Source organism: Vipera berus (assembly GCF_964194415.1).
Source record: "Vipera berus genome assembly, chromosome: 1".
Taxonomy (NCBI): domain Eukaryota; kingdom Metazoa; phylum Chordata; class Lepidosauria; order Squamata; family Viperidae; genus Vipera; species Vipera berus.
In genome coordinates, this window is record NC_138202.1 from 273174888 (window position 1) to 273192336 (window position 17449).

The 17449-nt window shown below is 41.9% G+C and overlaps 1 protein-coding gene across 2 annotated transcripts in view; it reads left to right on the forward strand.

Annotated features, from left to right (window-relative positions):
* The window catches only part of SASH1 (SAM and SH3 domain containing 1), a gene marked incomplete at its 5' end in the record, with an annotated part of 629783 nt that overhangs the window by 226823 nt on the left and 385511 nt on the right, over positions 1-17449 (forward strand). The window lies entirely within an intron of this gene.

The window sequence follows — 17449 nt, forward strand, 5'->3', positions numbered from 1 at the left end:
AGGAATATAGCCAGCCGTACCAACAGGCTGAAAAATAGCTTTTATCCGTGGGCTGTTAGGCTTTTAAATGGGACATAATCTTATGCAGAATTGACTTGGGAGGCCGGTGTGTGGTGTAGTTGGTTCACATAGTGTGGTGGGATGGAGGGTTTGTTGTCACTATGTGTTGGGGGGAGAGAGCACGGGGGGAGGCTCAGCTAATCTCAATGTACACATGTTGTACTTTGACAATAAAGGTTTATTATTTATTATTATTATTATTGTACATCCTTTGGGTATGTGGTGCTAGAGAATTTATTTATTTGATTTTTATTCTGCCTTAATTATTTTTATTTTATTTTACTCAGGGCAATGAACATGCATAATACTTTTTCCATCTCCTATTTTTCCCATAATATCAACCTTGTGAAGTAGGTTGGTTTCGTCTGAGAAAGAGTAACGGGTCCAAGATTACCCAGCTGGGTTTCACGCCTAAGGCAGTACTAGAACTCACAGACTCCTACTGTATATGTGATACTAGAGATTCTGACCTGATCTTTTAAATAAGTTATCGTGTTATGTTACTTTAAAACTGGTACGGTCCAGCTTCCTCTTTTGTTCATACTTTATTTTAGAAGTATTTTCAGAAATATTTTTGTATTGTTACCCAGCATTCCAATCACGTAGAATGCAGCAAAGTAAAATAAAACAAATCCAGAGTTTTCAGATAAAGTAAAATCTATTCCTTTAATGACTTCAACTATTCTGATTGCACATTTTGAGGCAACTAAAATCCATAATGTGATACGAAAAACACCTAAGAAACACAGAAGTATAGGCTCCAAGTAGTTTAGCATACTGTGTGTTCAGTTTCCACGGTAATACATTTCTCCAACCATCGAAGAGCACTTAGTTGCTGCATAATTTTAAGAGAATGTAATAGCATGCTCAAGTTATTTTTGTACAGTATGACACTTTTTCCTAAAAATCTGGTCTGCATATTTGCCATGACAGATAAACACAGAGAGTGGGGGGGAGTCTCATATGACAGCAATTTTATTATCTACTTTTTCTTTCAATGTAATTTTTTTCATTCTGTTCAATAAGCAGATGTAAATGCATACCAGTTACATCTGAAAGAGGACACAAAAGAATTTCACTGAAAAATCTTAAAAGAAATATATTCTTTTAAATATAGGTGAAAACACTGTTTATAAATATATTCTATTAAGACAAAATAATTCTGGGTCCTAGAATAGCTGACTTGTTTTGAATTCTGTTGCTTCATAGTCATCTTGTGATGAACAATGATAGCATGATATGATCTGCAACTCAGATACATGAGATACTTCTGTGAAAAGGAACAGAGAAAAAAGCCATTACTGGCAAGTTAATTACTTATAAAGTTTGTGTGTGATCTCATTTAATACATAATCCTGGGCATGCCTGCTTGGAGGAAATTGTGTTTAGAACTATAGTCTTTATATTTCTAGTATTGGCATATATTCTCTTACCTATATTGATAATATTGGCACTCCTTTTCTGTAAGAATACTGGTTGATTTCAGATGTTAATAAAGAATGAACTTGTCGCCTGTTAAAAAATACAAAAGTTAGAAGACTATTGACAGAAGAAGATTTGTAGCTCAGGTTGAATTGTGGGTTCCTTGGTGCATGGATGATTATAAGTTGGCTCCATCAAGATGCAAGGATGACACAGACTTCCTAAACAAGCCGAATACATTTTTTGGCAGATTTGAGGCATCAAATAGCACTACTGCTAAGAAAGTTGCGCCCCATCCTGATGAGCAAGTGCTTAGCTTTCATGTCACCTCTGTCCAGAAAACACTGCGGAAAGTTAACATTCGGAAAGCAGCAGGCCCAGATAACATCCCTGGGCATGTTTTTAGGGAATGCTCAGATGAGCTGGCTTGTGTTCTCACAGATAATTTCAATCTTTCATTGCATCAGGCAGTGGTCCATCGTGTTTTAAGACGGCCATCATTTTGCCAGTGCCAAAAAAGTCCACAATTACAGGCCTCAATGATTACCGTCCAGTTGCACTGACATTCATCATTATGAAATGCTTTGAGAAGCTAATAAAGGACATTATTATATCTAGCCTCTCACCAGCATTTGACCCACTTCAGTTTGCTTACTGACCAAATCGCTCTATGGAGGATGCTGTTTCTTCCGTTCTCCATCTGAGCTTGAAGCACTTAGAGGGAAAAATACTCATGTGCATTTGTTGTTTGTCGACTTCAGTTCGGCATTTAACACAAATCATTCCCCCAGCATCTAGTAGGCAAACTGGAGCTTTTAGGCTTAAACACCCCTTTGTGCAACTGGATTCTTGATTTTCTTACCAACAGGCCACAGCATGTGTGAGTTGGAACAAATACCTCTAATACCATTTTCTTGAGCACAGGTTCTCCTCAGGGCTGCGTCCTAAGTCTGCTGCTGTTCACCCTGTTGACACATGGCTGTTGTGCTAGGTTTGCCACCAACCATATTGTGAAGTTTGCAGATGATACAACAGTAGTGGGCCTTATTCATGATGACAATGAGGGTGTTTACCGCAAAAACTTTGGGGCTTGGTGAACTAGTGTAAGGAAAACAGCCTAGTTTTAAACACTGGAAAAGCCAAAGAGATCTTTGTTGATTTCAGAAAAGGCAGGCACAGCCACACTTCTTTGTGTATTAATGATTCACCTGTGGAGATGGTTAGCCGCATCAAATTCCTAGTCCAGTTAACGAGTAGGCTGGCTTGGTCGCTCAACAGTGAGACACTGGTAAAGTGGGCACAGCAACACCTGCATTTTCTGCATCGCATGAGAAAAACACATCTTCCTTCCCCTATCCTTATCACTTTCTACAGAGGGATGATCGATAGCATCCTGTCATATTCCATTACAGTCTGGTTTAGAAGCATCACTGCTTCAGACAGGAAGATGGTGCAAAGAGTGGTGAGGATGGCTGAAAAGATTATTGGCAGTTCCCTCCCTTCCATCCAGGACATAGCACATAAGCGTTGCTTGAGCAGGGTCCGTAAGATTATTTGGGACACTACACATCCTCTTCATGACCTGTTTTCCTTGTTACCTTCTGGGAGGAGGCTCCATGGTATCCGAAGCAGAACATCCAGATTTAGTCACAGTTTTGTTCCATGCAGTATTAACCTTGTGAACTCTCAAGCTTCCTCCTTCCGTTATGTATTCAAGATGGACAGTGATTAATATTTATATGTTAGTTATATGTAAGGGTGTAGGTCTATACATATGTTGTATATAGTATGTTTAAAAGTGTGTTATGTATGTGTACACTTTGAGAGCAAGCAACTAAATTTCATTTTTAATGTGTGCCGTTGTGCCCATAGTAAAAAATGACAATAAAGCTTACCTATCTATCTATCTATCTATCTATCTATCTATCTATCTATCTATCTATCTATCTATCTATCTAGCTAGCTAGCTAGCTAGCTAGCTAGCTAGCTAGCTAGCTAGCTATGTTACTTAGTTCGGTAATGAAACGCCTGCAAGAAAACAACCAAGCTCAGAGGGCACCAAAAAATCCACAGCTAGAAGAGTATGCAACTGTTCAGGTGATCCCCTGTTCAAAGTCTACTTTTGTCATGGGCTCCACCTCTTCCTCAGTCTGCAGATTGGAATTAATAAAAAGGCTTGCTGGCTCACATAAAGATTGTATGTGAGACCAATTGGAAACCTTAAGGGCACTTCATTAATTTAAAAGATTTCTAGCCCATCTTTTAGAACATGGCCCTTCTGAGACATTGCAGTGCAAAAAATCCATAAAGTAACACATCAGCATTTACTTGAATAACCTCTGTTATGAAATAAACAGCAGCAATAAAATCAAGCAACAGCACACAATAAAGAGTCTTGTGGCACCTTAAAGCGTAACACATTTATTACAATGTACGTTTTGGTGGACTGTGAGTTATATTATCAGATGCATAGAATATATAATTCTGTCTAAAGACTATTAGGTAACCAGATAGCTGTTGGGACGAAAAGAGAGAATCTAGGAGGCAGAAAGGAACAATAGAGAATGGGAGATAATGAGAGTTATGAATAGTGGCCATAAACAAAGCAATAGTTTGGGTGTGATACAGATGTTCTTGCATTTGGCAGCTAATGAATGCATATAGTATGATAAGGAACGTTTGCCTATGTTTAATTCCTGGAAAATAATCTTACATGTTCTAACTCCAGTGTTAACATTAGAATGTAATCAAGCAACACTATTTTGTTTTATTTTTCTGTTTTTTAAAAAACTATAAAGTCCTTGTAAAAGCCTCTTTTGAGAAATTATGTTGATCTGGGGGAAAAGTTGCTGCTACTTATTTACTCCACATAATATGTTGATTCACTTGCAAATGCTTCAAAATGACAGTAATTTTAGCTGTCAAGGATTTTGAACGGTAGAAAGCCTTGTTAGAAATATGGGCATCACTTGTTATTGATCAGCAAGGTTGAGGCGACAAATAATGGGGATAAATACACTGAGTGCATTGCAGCTGAACTGAACAGAAGGCAGTCAAATGCTTTCAGAGTTCACGCATTTTCTGATATTAGATACAATAATGGGAGGGTTTTTTGTCTACTCTTTGATGCAAATATTTAGGGTCCATTCAAAGATGCTTTGATGATCAGTGCTGAGTAGCAGCAAATAGCTAGGTAAATTCTTCAAATATCCTATTTAAAATATAAAGGGCATTACTCAAATGTTCATAAATTTTGCAAACTATAAGCTGTGTTTCAGTAGAAGAGAGAACGAACTCTTTTGCCTGCTATCTTGAATCTCCATCAGCTTTCCTAGCAAGCACTAATGAATATGTAGCATCCTCCTTTTGTTTCCCTCCCTGGTCTCTGAGCCATAGACTCTCTGCATGACCTCTCTTGTGACTGTGTCACAGCTTTGGGCTGTCTGGTTTATTGACCTCCGTTTTACAAGGTCTGCTTAGTCTGTCAAAACCGAGTATTCCCTTTTCCCAAACCTAATATAGTCTGTACCATTCCATACAGTCACTAAGCAGACCAGTAGGTGTTTTGAAAGACACTGTAACAGCAGTAATAGAAAGGAAACTTTCTGTTAGTAAGATTACACTAGTAGAAGGTGCAAATGCTCCGGCTGAAATCAATGGTTCTCTAGGAGTTCATTAATTTCAGTAACATAATTTTGTATATCACATTTTTCAAAAGATTTGTGCTCCTAGATGTGGTGAAATATAGTCTGGATTCCAAGGAAGGAGGGGCTATTTTCCAAAGGGCAAAGAGGCAGCAGAGCTTAGAAAGTTTGGTTGGCAAAAAAAGGGTTAAAATGTCTCCTCCCTAGCTTTTCTGGCAAAATTCTACCCATAGGTGAAGAACAACAAAAGAAACTAAAAGTAACTCCATGTATCATTCTTGGTTCTTGGGGCTTAACATTGCTTTGGGCCAGTTGTTCTCTCTTAACCCAATCCATATCACAGGGATGATGTTTTGGGGGAAATTGGAATAGCTATGTATACCATCTTGAGTAACAGAAGGAAAGGCATATACCAAATAAATTAAAAATAAAATTTGAAAACCCGTTCCATGGATTTAAATGATAAAAATGTCATAGTGATTATTTTGTTTCCAATTCTTGTTTTGATGAATCTCTTAATTGGATTAAGGCTCCACCTCTTTCCACCTCCACCTCTTGCGCCTTTTCTCCCAATCTTAATCAATTTTAAACCAAATTTAATGTTACTATTTATTGCTTTAATGATTTACATTAGTGTTTTATTGATTGAAAGTTGCAAGAGTTGCTTCTAAATGAGATGGGAGGCATATATGTTACATACATACATACATACATACATACATACATACATACATACAGAATGAATGAATGAATGATCTACTGTATCTGGTGCTAGGAATTTTGCCTGCTTTGCAGATTACATTGGGATGAATGAGTGACTCCAAGACCTCTTTCCCAGCTAAGTGCCATCATGAGATCACCATCAACTACTTAGAGCTGTGGTGGTGAACCTTTGGCACGTGTGCCAAAGGTGGCACACAGAGCCCTCTCTGTGGGCATGTGCACCGTCATCCCAGTCCTAGGCCTTCAGCTGGATTTTATAAAACCTTTTCGCTTTAGTCCTCTGCTGCCATGTGCAAGAAAAAAAAAGTTCAATCAATCAATCAATCAATTTCAACTTCTCGCGGGGAAAAAAATCTCACAAAGTTGGAATTGATTGATTGAACTTTTTAGTCCCACCCGGTCTACTGTTACCACCATAGCCACGCCCACCCAATTGGTCACTCCCACCCAATGAGCCACATCCACCCAATGGGCCACACCCACCCTTGCATAAGTGGGTTTTGGATTGCATTTTGGGCACTTGGTCTCTAAAAGGTTCACCATCACTGACTTAGAGCATCTTCAAAATGCCTTATGAAAATTCTGTGGCAACTTTGCCTGTTTCTGGGTAGGTTCTAAAAAAATGTTAAATAGTATGCTAATTTTTGTAAGATTTAAACCTGTTTAAGTCTTGAAGGTACTATTTCTTTTTAAAAAGAATGAGAAATCCACCTTGCTATCTCCTGCCCATATCTACATGTGACTAGAATGCCACTGTGGTTCGATGAGGTCAGAATAATCAGAAGAAGTGTAAACTGTGGGCCAAAAGGATTGCCCACTGTTTTCTTACAATTATTTAATTAATTTATTAATTATTCTCTATGCCAGAGGCCCCCAGAGGGGCCCCCAGAGGCCCCTCTATGCCAGAGGCATCAGGGACAGGTTCTGTAGGGAGAGATTTTTCCGTGAACCGGAGGAGGCGTGGTTTTGTGTGTTGCCTGCATCCCATGGATGGGGCTTCACTTGTTTGTGTGGCCCGGTTTCTGGCATGGGAGTTGGGGGACCTCTGCTCTTTGCAGAACATTAAGATTTAGGATTGCTGCGCCAGTTCTATTTTTCCACTTCTTTTACTGCGCGTTGCTGCTCTGTCCTATGTAAATGTATTCCATAAGGCAGGTTGCATGTAACTACATGAATCTGTGGGAATTAACTGCTTGTGTGTTAGCACAAAGAGAGCTACATGCAGTACAGATAATCCTTGTTTGACGATCACAGTTGGGACCAGCAACTTGATTATTAAGTGAAGTGTTCACTAAGTGAAATCGCAACTCTACTTGTGATTTTGCTTCAGCTTCCTTTGCTTGACAGAACCATGAAGGCTGTAAATGTGAAAGTTGGTTGCAACGTTATTTTTTTATCACTGTCATAATTGCAAAAAAGTCACTAAATGAGGTATTCACTAAAATTTAGTAAATACCTCATTTAGTGACTAAAGGATGCTTGAATGGTCATTCAGAAGCAGGCCTTGAAATAATATAAAAAGGTAAAGTTTCCCCCGCACATGCGTGCTAGTTGTTTCCAACTCTAGGGGCCAGTGCTCATCTCTGTTTCAAAGCTGAAGAGCCAGCGCTTGTCCGAGGACGTCTCCGTGGACATGTGGCCGGCATGACTAGACGCCAAAGGCACATGGAACGCTGTTACCTTCCCACCATAGTGGTCCCTATTTTTCTACTTGCATTTTTACGTTCTTTCGAACTGCTCGGTTGGCAGAAGCTGGGACGAGTAACAGGCGCTCACTCTGTTATGCGGCACTCAGGATTCGACTTTCCAAACTGCCGACCATCTGGTCAACAAGCTCAGCGTCCTAACCCATTGAGCCACCGTGTCCCTGTTGAAATAATATAGAATTACACAATTAATAATTATAAAGTTGGAAGGGACCTTGGAGGTCATCTAGTCCAATCACTTGCTCAGGCAAGAAACTCTATACCATTTCAGACAAATGGCTGTCCAATCTCTTCTTAAAAACTTCCAGTGTTGGATCATTCACAACTTCTGGAGGCAGGTTGTTCCACTGATTAATTGTTCTAACTGTCAGGAAGTTTCTCCTTCTTGGTTGCTTCTCTCCTTGATTATTTTCCATCCATTGCTTCTTGTCCTGCCCTCAGGTGCTTCGGAGAATAGCTTGACTCCTTCTTCTTTGTGGCAGCCCCTGAGATACTGGTACATTGCTATCATGTCCCCTCTCGTCCTTCTCATTATACTAGACATACCCTATTCCAGCAACAGTTCCTTATATGTTTTAGCCTCCAGTCCCCTAATCATCTTTGTTGCTCTTCTTGGTAGTCTTTCTAGAGTCTCAACATCTTTTTTACATCATGGTGACCAAAACTGGATGCAGCGATTGAATAATAAAGTTTTTTTGCTACTTTGCAGTTGCTACATATAGGTGTTTTTAGATTTATCTGTATTTCACTACCAGTCAATCAGAATACTTTTATATTATCAAACACAAAGTCTGCTCCTTAGTTGGTGTATGATAAATATTTTTGCAAGGTATCTGAAAATATACTACCAAAAATAGTTGTAGTCCTCGGTTACGTTCCCATAAGTAACAATATAAATGCTAAAATTGGTTGTGAGATGAGAAAGCAAGCAAAAAAATGAAAAGCTATATTGTTTGTGCTAGCAGTGCCTCTGTGGAACTCATTATATTTTTTCTGTAAGCTGAGGAAATATCAAGGATATGAGTTGAACCAGAACTTATCTCCTAATCTGTCCATCAAGTTCACCTTCATGCTACTGTTGTCACTAGTCTCCAACAGTTACTGAAAATTCAGCACCACTGAGACCATTTATAAATATAAAGAAAGCCACTCATGTACAAAGACTAGATACTCAGGGATTTATCTTAACCTTCCCATAGAGTTATGTCTCTCTTAACTCTAACCCTAATTATAGCTTGATTTTAGTTCAGGATAGGCAACCTGCAGAGAGTTTTTTGTTTTGATTTTGCTAACTACATTGTCCAGCATCTTTCATGTTGGCTTTTTAGAAATGCTAAGGATTATAATTCAGCAACATCTGTTACCTAACCATTTTATACACAATGTTTGGAAATTATTAACTTCACAGGCTCAATTAACCGATAAATTCTCTGGTTGTATTGGTTTTGCTGTCTCTTAGCCACATGTTCCTCATTAGCAGAATGCAAATCAGTTTTTCCCAACCTGGTGTCCTTCAGAAGTGTTGAATTTAAATTCTTAGCCTGCATGACTAGTGGAAGTTAGAATCCAAAACAAAGCCATGGTGGACGCTGACATAAGGACAATAAAAAAACTGTCCATATAAATAGATAAAGCAATTCACAGACATAATCACTGCTATTTTATTTGTGTTTAACAATGGTGTTCCATACATCAACATTTATTGCTAGTTAGACTTTTGATTTTTTAACCTTTAATGTAAAATAGAGAATATCTTTCCATAGAGTGGTTGGATAAGCCAGATATTTATTTCTTACAAATATATGTAAAGTAACTTTAAAAAAACCCCATATTCCATACAATTGCTTACTTCATAATTCTTTTATCATTTTCAAAGCAAAATGTTCATAAAACTATGAACAGACTACCTTTTAATTTTCCAGGAAGGGCAGTGACTAATGAATCCTTTGGAACATGGCTGTTCAACCTTTTCACCCATTGTACCACTTTTAGGATATGGCAACATCCGAGTACCACCTAACAAGGTGTCAAAAACTTGATGACCAAAAAAAAAGGAAAAAAGTGATGAAGTACAGGTAGTCCTTGACTTACAACAGTTCGCTTAGTGACTGTTCGAAGTTACAGTGGCATTGAAAAAAGTGCCCCCCAAATCACAGCCGAGCAAGACACCTGCCTGCCTGCCCAGTGGCGCTCTTCCTCCTGTCCGAGGTTTTCATTGTTGTGAGCATTTCTGTTGAGGATTGGCAGCAGGGGTGTGGTGGGGGGTGTTTGGTTTTTATTTCCCCCCCCCTCTGCTGGGTGGTTGCAGTAGGTTTTGGTCACTTCACATGACCCTGGGACACTGTGACCATCATAAATATGAATCAGTTGCCAAGCATCTGAATGTAAATCACAAGACCCTGGAGATGCTGCAACATTCCAGCTGATCAGTGCTTCTTCTGGGCTCAGAAGCACCAGGATCAGCACTGAGCTCCAGCTGGAGCCTGGTGCTGATCCTGGCACTTCCGCTGAGCCCTGACAGCCCTGCAGCTCCAGCCATCTCTCGCTCAGGCTTGTGTGGTGCTACCACCACTTCAGCTCATTCCCCTCCTCCGCTGCCACTTTTCTAGGATGGCCACGTACCACCTGCTAGGTGCCAATGTACCACTGGTTGAAAAGCCCTGCTTTGGAAAATAAGTCTACAGAGGTTCTCTTAGAATCAGTGACTAATTTCTCCTTGCGATAGTGGACAACACCAAACCAACTTCTTTAATGGAAAAAACTACTACTTTCTTAATGCATAAAAGAACAGAAGTAGAATTCTCAAAAATTAGGCCAGTGAGTTAATGTAAACATTAAAGGGAAGAAGTGTCAATATACAACCTTGTTTCATTTTTGTGAATGTAAATTAATAGGCAAAAGATTTCCTGAAAGACCAGGGAAGACCATACTTTTACTTTCTGAACCATCCAGAGTTGCTTGGAATTGGCAGGTCTATGAATTTAATGAATACATAATACTTACAAGAGGATGATCAGCAGCGAGGTATATGGACTTTGACAGATGGTGGAATGGTGATGGAAGATCTGGAAGACCAGGATGGGGACAGATCTGTGGCCACAGTGGCGTAGCGTGGGGGGTGCAGGGGGGGCCGGCCGCACCGGGCGCAACATCTGGGGCGGGCGCCCATTAAGCTCGCCGGAGGGGGACGATTCTGCTTCACCGAGGGTCGGAGGAGCGAGCGAGTGGGCGGAGCATAGAAAGCAACCGCATTTGCTGCGCCCAGCCAGAGCGGGATCCCGTCCTCTCGCGGCTGCGGATCGCCTCCTTTCTCGGGTGGGGGTGGGGAGGCTTGGCGGCGTCTCGCCTCCCTCTTTCTCCTGCCGCGGCTCTCCTCCGCTTGGCTCTCAACCTGCAAGCCCGCCCCCCCCGACCCAGCTCCCGCCCCCATCTCCTTTCCCGGAGGTAAAGGTAAAGATGAGATCCCCCCATCTCTCTTAGATTCAGAAGACCCGGTTGCTGAAGTCGTGAACTCGCCGGGTCGCGCCCGTCTTCACGGGGCCTGAATGAAGGCGTCGGTGTTAAATCTAAATAACCAATCCATCACCCTCCATTTAAGCAAGAGGAACGGATAGGCGGTTCTCAAAATCACTCGGCGGCTGCCCCTGATCTTGAACTTCCTCTTAACCAAGACAAACGGGAGCTCCCAGGTTGAGAATTCGGAGGAGCTTCCCCTCGGCCGTGGAAGTTCACTTTTGAGACAGCCGCTATCTTTGGGCAATTGGTTTCACTGGGTTTCTATTGTGGGGTAAGGAGGGGGAGGGGGGCAATGTACCTTGTCCGGAAGGTATTGAGGAGAGGAGGAAGGTGACTGGAGAGGGACGGAAGTCCAGGTAGCGCCAAGTTCCTGAAATCTCTGCCAGAAAAGGAAGGAAGAGAACGGCGCTTGTCCTAGTCCTAGTTGGGAAGAGGAATCTGCCTGAAATTGACTAGTCAACGGGACTTCAGAGTTTTCCCTTTGGGGGGTAGGTCCGAGAAATTGACAAGACCCACTCTCGAATCCGTGTTGAATTTAATAAGGTCACTTTATAGTCCAATCCCCTCCGTGCTGAGAAGTAGCCGAAGCAAGTTCCGTGAGATTCATTCCCAGGTAAGCAGAGACTTCCCAGTACGTTCGACTACAGCATCCCTCATCCTTGATTGACCCTGGACGAATTGGTGATGACTGGGACTTGAAATCCAGGACATCGAGCGAGCCCGGGTTGGGAGGGGAAAGGGGGAGGAAGGGGGTAGCCTGGACTGTGGGTCTGCAGGAGGCAACAATCTGGAATATGGACAATTTGGAATAACCTTGGGAAGCTGAGGCATTGTAAGTTGGAAGTCATTGTTTGTTGCCTAACATGTTGGGTCACCCCACACCACATGCTAAGCCATAAACCGTGGTTGGTATCCAGGGTTTAGGACAAGATGGAGAAAACTAGCCAATTGTGGGATCATAAATCTTGATGAAGCCCATCATCGCTCCATGTGATGTATGCACTCAATCTACAAACGTAGTCCAAGCCTATTCACATCTGTTGTAAGGTCATTCTCTCGTGGGGTTTATCTTGACATCCACTAAGAGTGGAACAAACATGCCCCATTAACCATTTTCAACGCCATGTCCTCTCTTTGTCTCATCCTAAATCACAGCTGAGGCACCTTAAAGTTGCCTTGTTTCAGTTTTAAACTAGCATTTTCCCTCTTCTCCAGAGACCCTTTTTTGCCTTGAACCTAACTCAAGGGTAGGCAACCTTGGCTCTTTTATGACTCATGGACTTCAACTCCCAGAATTCCTGAGCTAGTGGAAGAGACTCGAGTGCTAAAATCCACGGGTTAGGGGGCGCAAATTACTTGCCTTTCCCCGGGTGCTGACAACCCACGCTACGCCACTGTGTGGCCATTAAGAATCAAAGCCAATGGGCACATAATTAATTAATCAAACTGATGAACCAATCCTAATGATTGTCTTAAGTGGTTTAAAGCAGTGGTACTTTGGCACCTGGCAGGTGGTATGTGACCGTCCTAGAGAAGTAGCAGAGGGGAGAGGAATGAGCTGAAGCAGTAGCAGCGCTGCACAAGCCTGAAGGAGAGACAGTTGGAGCTGCAGGGGTGTCGGGGCTTGGCAGAGGCCCCAGGATCTGCATGCATGATTATAAGCTGGTAGGTGCTTCTGCAGGGCTGTCAGGCCTTGGCAAAAACCCCACGAAAGCAGCATGTAGCTGTAAATGCATGAAAAAGGAGGGGGGAGAGAGAAAAGTATATAAAAAGAGTAGGTTTTGGTGGGAAAGGGCAAGCGAGGAGATAAACAGGTTCTTTTTTTAAGCTGCCCGAGGCTTCTGGCAAGAGGGTTCCCATTTTTGACCTCTCCCCCTCATTGTTGCCTCTGTGCCTGAAGGACTTCTGCATGGTTCTCAGCTCACCTCTCCCAGACCCGTGTACGGGTGTGTGTGGTGCACACATGGGGGGAGGTCTCACTCCTTGCAGCCCCATGTTGTGACATTGCGGAGGAAAAGAATGGGAGAGATAAGAGATGCTGCAAGGCTTCTTGCAGCCTTCCACGGGGCTAGGGGCGGGAGCTGAGGGGACAGGGCGCAATACAATCGGTGGCATGTTGAGAAAAAGAAACAAGTATTCCAAAAAACAGCTTTCATTAGTTTGCAGCCTGCCATCGCAGAAGGTCTCTGTTGAGGGCGCGGGGCTGCAAGGGGTGAGACCCTCCCCCCGCGTACACACACAAACACACACACAAACAAACAAACACATGTGTGGTTCTGGGAGAGGTGAGCTGACAGCCACACAAAGGCAACGGCATGGGGAAGGGGTCAAAATGGGAAGTCTCTTCCCACCACTGTCTGCCTGTTGCCACTTCTGCCCAGAGCCTCTGGCAGCTTAAAAAAAAAGCATGGAAGGAAGGAAGGAAGGAAGGAAGGAAGGAAGGAAGGAAGGAAGGAAGGAAGGAAGGAAGGAAGGAAAGGCAACTTGATTGGAAATGCCCCAGTTCAAAGGAGAAAGTAATTTTGTGTTCTGTTTTGTCACAGACAGGACTTCGTTGGCAATCCAAGTTAGCATTGGTATTCTTGAATTGTGAGCTCTTAGGAAAGTATCCCCTCCTTGTGTGTTGCTAACAGCCATTTCCAGTGGGGAAAACAGGACAAAGCAGAGTGGGGAAAAATATTTTCCTTTGCTATATTTCCAGTCTGAAGTAGACCAAGACAGGGTCCCTACAAGAGAGCCCTTTTAAGGATTATGTATTTATAGAAAAGCAACTAGGCTACCTCTGTTCCTAAATGCTAAAGCTGTTACACATAAAAAATGGGGGAGCTCTGATCAACTATCACAGCCACAATTTTGACAGTTTTGCTGTACAGTTGTCTGTGGACGCCCCCACTAAATGCAAGCACGGGATAAACTGAGGCTGGTTTTTCTCAATCTTTTAAGTGGCCACAAACTACTAGCAAAAGTGACATTTGATCAGAAGGCAAGGAGGCATCAAGAAATGTTTCCCCTTTTGCATTTGAGCATCCAAGATGGGACAGGAAAGGAGAAAGGGAAAGAGGAAGGAGAAAAAAATTGAAGGAAAGAAGGAAAGAGCAAGGAAGGAAAAAGAAGGAAAGAGGGGAAGGAAAAAGAAAGAAAGGAGAATGTTGTACAGTATATTGTCAGGACCACATGGACAGGAACAGACAGGATTCACAGCAACAGTCTTTATTGTGTGCAGGCAGGAACAAAGGACAATGGAGCCCATCCGTAGCCCCCTTAAATACCTAGCCAGGTACATTCCCAAAACCAATCCCCACATCTGGAATTCCCGCCGAATGCTGACCAGCCAATCCGAGCCTTGACTGACGCCACCTGTTGGTCCTAGTGGCTTGCTGTGATTGACAGTCCCCAGCACACACAGCAGAGAATGAAGATGGAAGGAAAAAAGAAAAGGGAAGAAGGAAGGAAGGAAGGAAGGAAGGAAGGAAGGAAGGAAGGAAGGAAGGAAGGAAGGAAGGAAGGAAGGAGATTATAATAAGAGGAAGGGAGGCTCTATGGGAAGGTGTTTTTTTTAATCCCATTTATATCCCACCCTTCTCTGAAGACTCAGGGCGGCTTACAATCTAAGCACAAGTCAATGTGCTTTAGCAGTAGCCTTCATTCTATGTATATGCCTGCTTATTAGGGCTTTCACACACACCCCAAGCGGCATTATTACAAAGTCAGCTTATTGCCCCCAACAATCTGGGTCCTCATGTTACCTACCTCGGAAGGATGGAAGGCTGAGTCAACCTTGAGCCTGGTGGGATGCGAACCTGCACTAATTGCAGGCAGCTGGTGTTACTTAAGGAGGCATTAGCCCACTGCTCCACCAAGGCTCTTTCAGTCCTACCTTAGCACTTGGCCACCAATTGCCCTGCTGCCCTTTCACCTAACCTGGTGGTCTCCCATCCTATCGTGAAGAATGCTTTGGTTACAAAGCTGGGTCTCCTCACATGGAGAGGAGTGGGTCTCCCTCTGACCCAAGCACTTTGCCCTCCTGCATCCACCATAGCAACCTAGCCAAGGAGAGTGAGCACAGCAGCAGCAGCAGCAGCGTTGAGGAGGAGGTGAGCTCAGCCAGCATCCCCTCAGGAAAGTGGGGCCGGACTGGGTTGAGCTGCAGGGTTCTGGTGCCCTTGGAGCTCAAGGGCTGGGCTGGGTGCTTGCCCTCCGTTGTCCCCCTCATGGCCCAAGCAGGATAGTGAAGCTCCTCTGGTGGATCAGGCCCTGGTACCCACCCCAGTCCCACCCCCTCTACTGAAGACCCCTGGATCCCCCCACAGTCCCTCCCACAAGCAACCCCCTAGCCATTGACTTTTCTTGACAAAAGTTGCAAAAGGGAATCACATGACCCTGGGAAACTGTGACCATCAGAAATATGAATCAGTTGCCAAGCATTCGAATGTAAATCGTGACCCTGGGGATGCTGCAATGTGGTCATAAGTCACATTTTTCAGTGCCGTTGTAACTTCGAACAGTCACTAAGCGAACTGTTGTAGGTCGAGGACTGCCTTATCACTTTGTTCCCTTGTTTGGGGGTCATCACGTTTTTGACACCTTGCTAGGCGACTGGTGGTACTCGGATATTGCCATATCCTAAAAGTGGTACAGTGGGTGAAAAGGTTGAAAAGCCCTGGTCTAAAGAACAGGTTTGAGGACAATGAGTCACGAGATATTCTACGTTTCTGAGATCTAAGGAGAAAAAGGTTGGATGTTCTGGCATTCCAAAAGCCAGAGAACAGAATGCATTTTCTGTTCTCAAAGTCATCCTACTAAAGACTAGAGAATTGTCTAAATACAGTTATAGAAACACTTGATTATGCACTGGAGCACACAATTGTCTACTAACAACGAAAAACAGAATGCAGTTTAGCCGCATTAAATTCTTTCTATGTTTTTGGATTTGGATTTTGGATTTCAATATTTTTCTAAAAAAATACAATATATTTTTCCTCCCTCTCTGTTAACACTTTCATTTCCAAAACGAATGTATTTCATACTTTAGTTTAGGCGTAACCCTGGAATTAGGGTGCATGGCGCAAAGAATGTTTTTCATAAAATATACCAGTGAGGTTTGTTGTAATGAATAATAGACTTGAAATAAAGAGTCAGTGCTGAATTGAATAACGTGCATAGTTCCTTTTCTCTATGTTTTCTAAGGAGAGTATTCTTTAAATTATTACAGAAATTATAAATCTGCCGTAAGATCAATACAACTAATCATAATTAATAGATTTATAGGTGTGAAAAATGCATAATGATGCAGATGAATTCTTCAAGGAACCTACAAGGCTTGGACTGGGGAACTAGGAAACTCCAGCTGGTTTATATGATATCTTCAAGTGTAAACACATTTTTTTCTTCCCCCATTGATTTCATCAGCCATGGCAACATACAACATTTCCATTAGCCCCCTACTGTTAAATCTCAGAGTCACTATAATCAGGAAAACATCCAATATGCAAACAAACAAATAGAGCAGTGAGTGAGGTCATCATCCATCTTCATTCCCCAGATTTATTTTTAGGTTCATTCAGCATTTTATTTTCAGTCATTTATTTTTAATCTTAAATAGTATATAACCAATTGGAGGAGAAATAAAAAAAGAATTTGCAATGATTTATTGTGCATTCATTGACCATACCAAAATATTTTGAGAGCTTAATGTCTTTTTATTGTTTTTTTAAATATACAAAACAACAACAATGTTTTCTGGTGAATTGATCAATGTCTATTCCCCCTTTTCCCAAATAAAGTAGTTTACAAATGGAAAGCTTTAGTTTTAAATAAATGAACTACAACATTTTCTTTTGAGTTTATTTTTATACTATTTGCAGAACACATGCTGCTTACAATAGAAACAACAGAACTGGGGGGGGGGAATAGCTTTATATGGAAATTTTTTATAGAAATCTAATTTTAACTAAAATACCATTTTTTTAATTAGGGTGAGACCACAGTATACCTTTTTTGTATGATGATCGCAACGACCACTTGTTAGCTAGAAGTGCATGAAATTGCTGTCATCCTAGTAAATTTGTACATTTATTTTGGTAGTGGAAAAAGCTGTGCACAATCTGTTTCTCATATAATTTTTAACATATGGTCATTTGTTTAAAAACACCTTCCATAAGTAAATCTCCAAAAAGCTGAATAGCAAAGATGCTTGTTTTTGAAAGCTGACTTTCAAAGCTGAGACCATTTGAGGCAAATTATTCCACATGGCAAAGTAAGAAATATGTGCAAATCTTATACCTGAAAAAAAAACAGCTGAAAGGGGAATCAGTTGTTTGCTGAGAAGTAACTTGGTTTGCAAAACATAGGAACTGGTTATTATTCGGCTTTGTACAG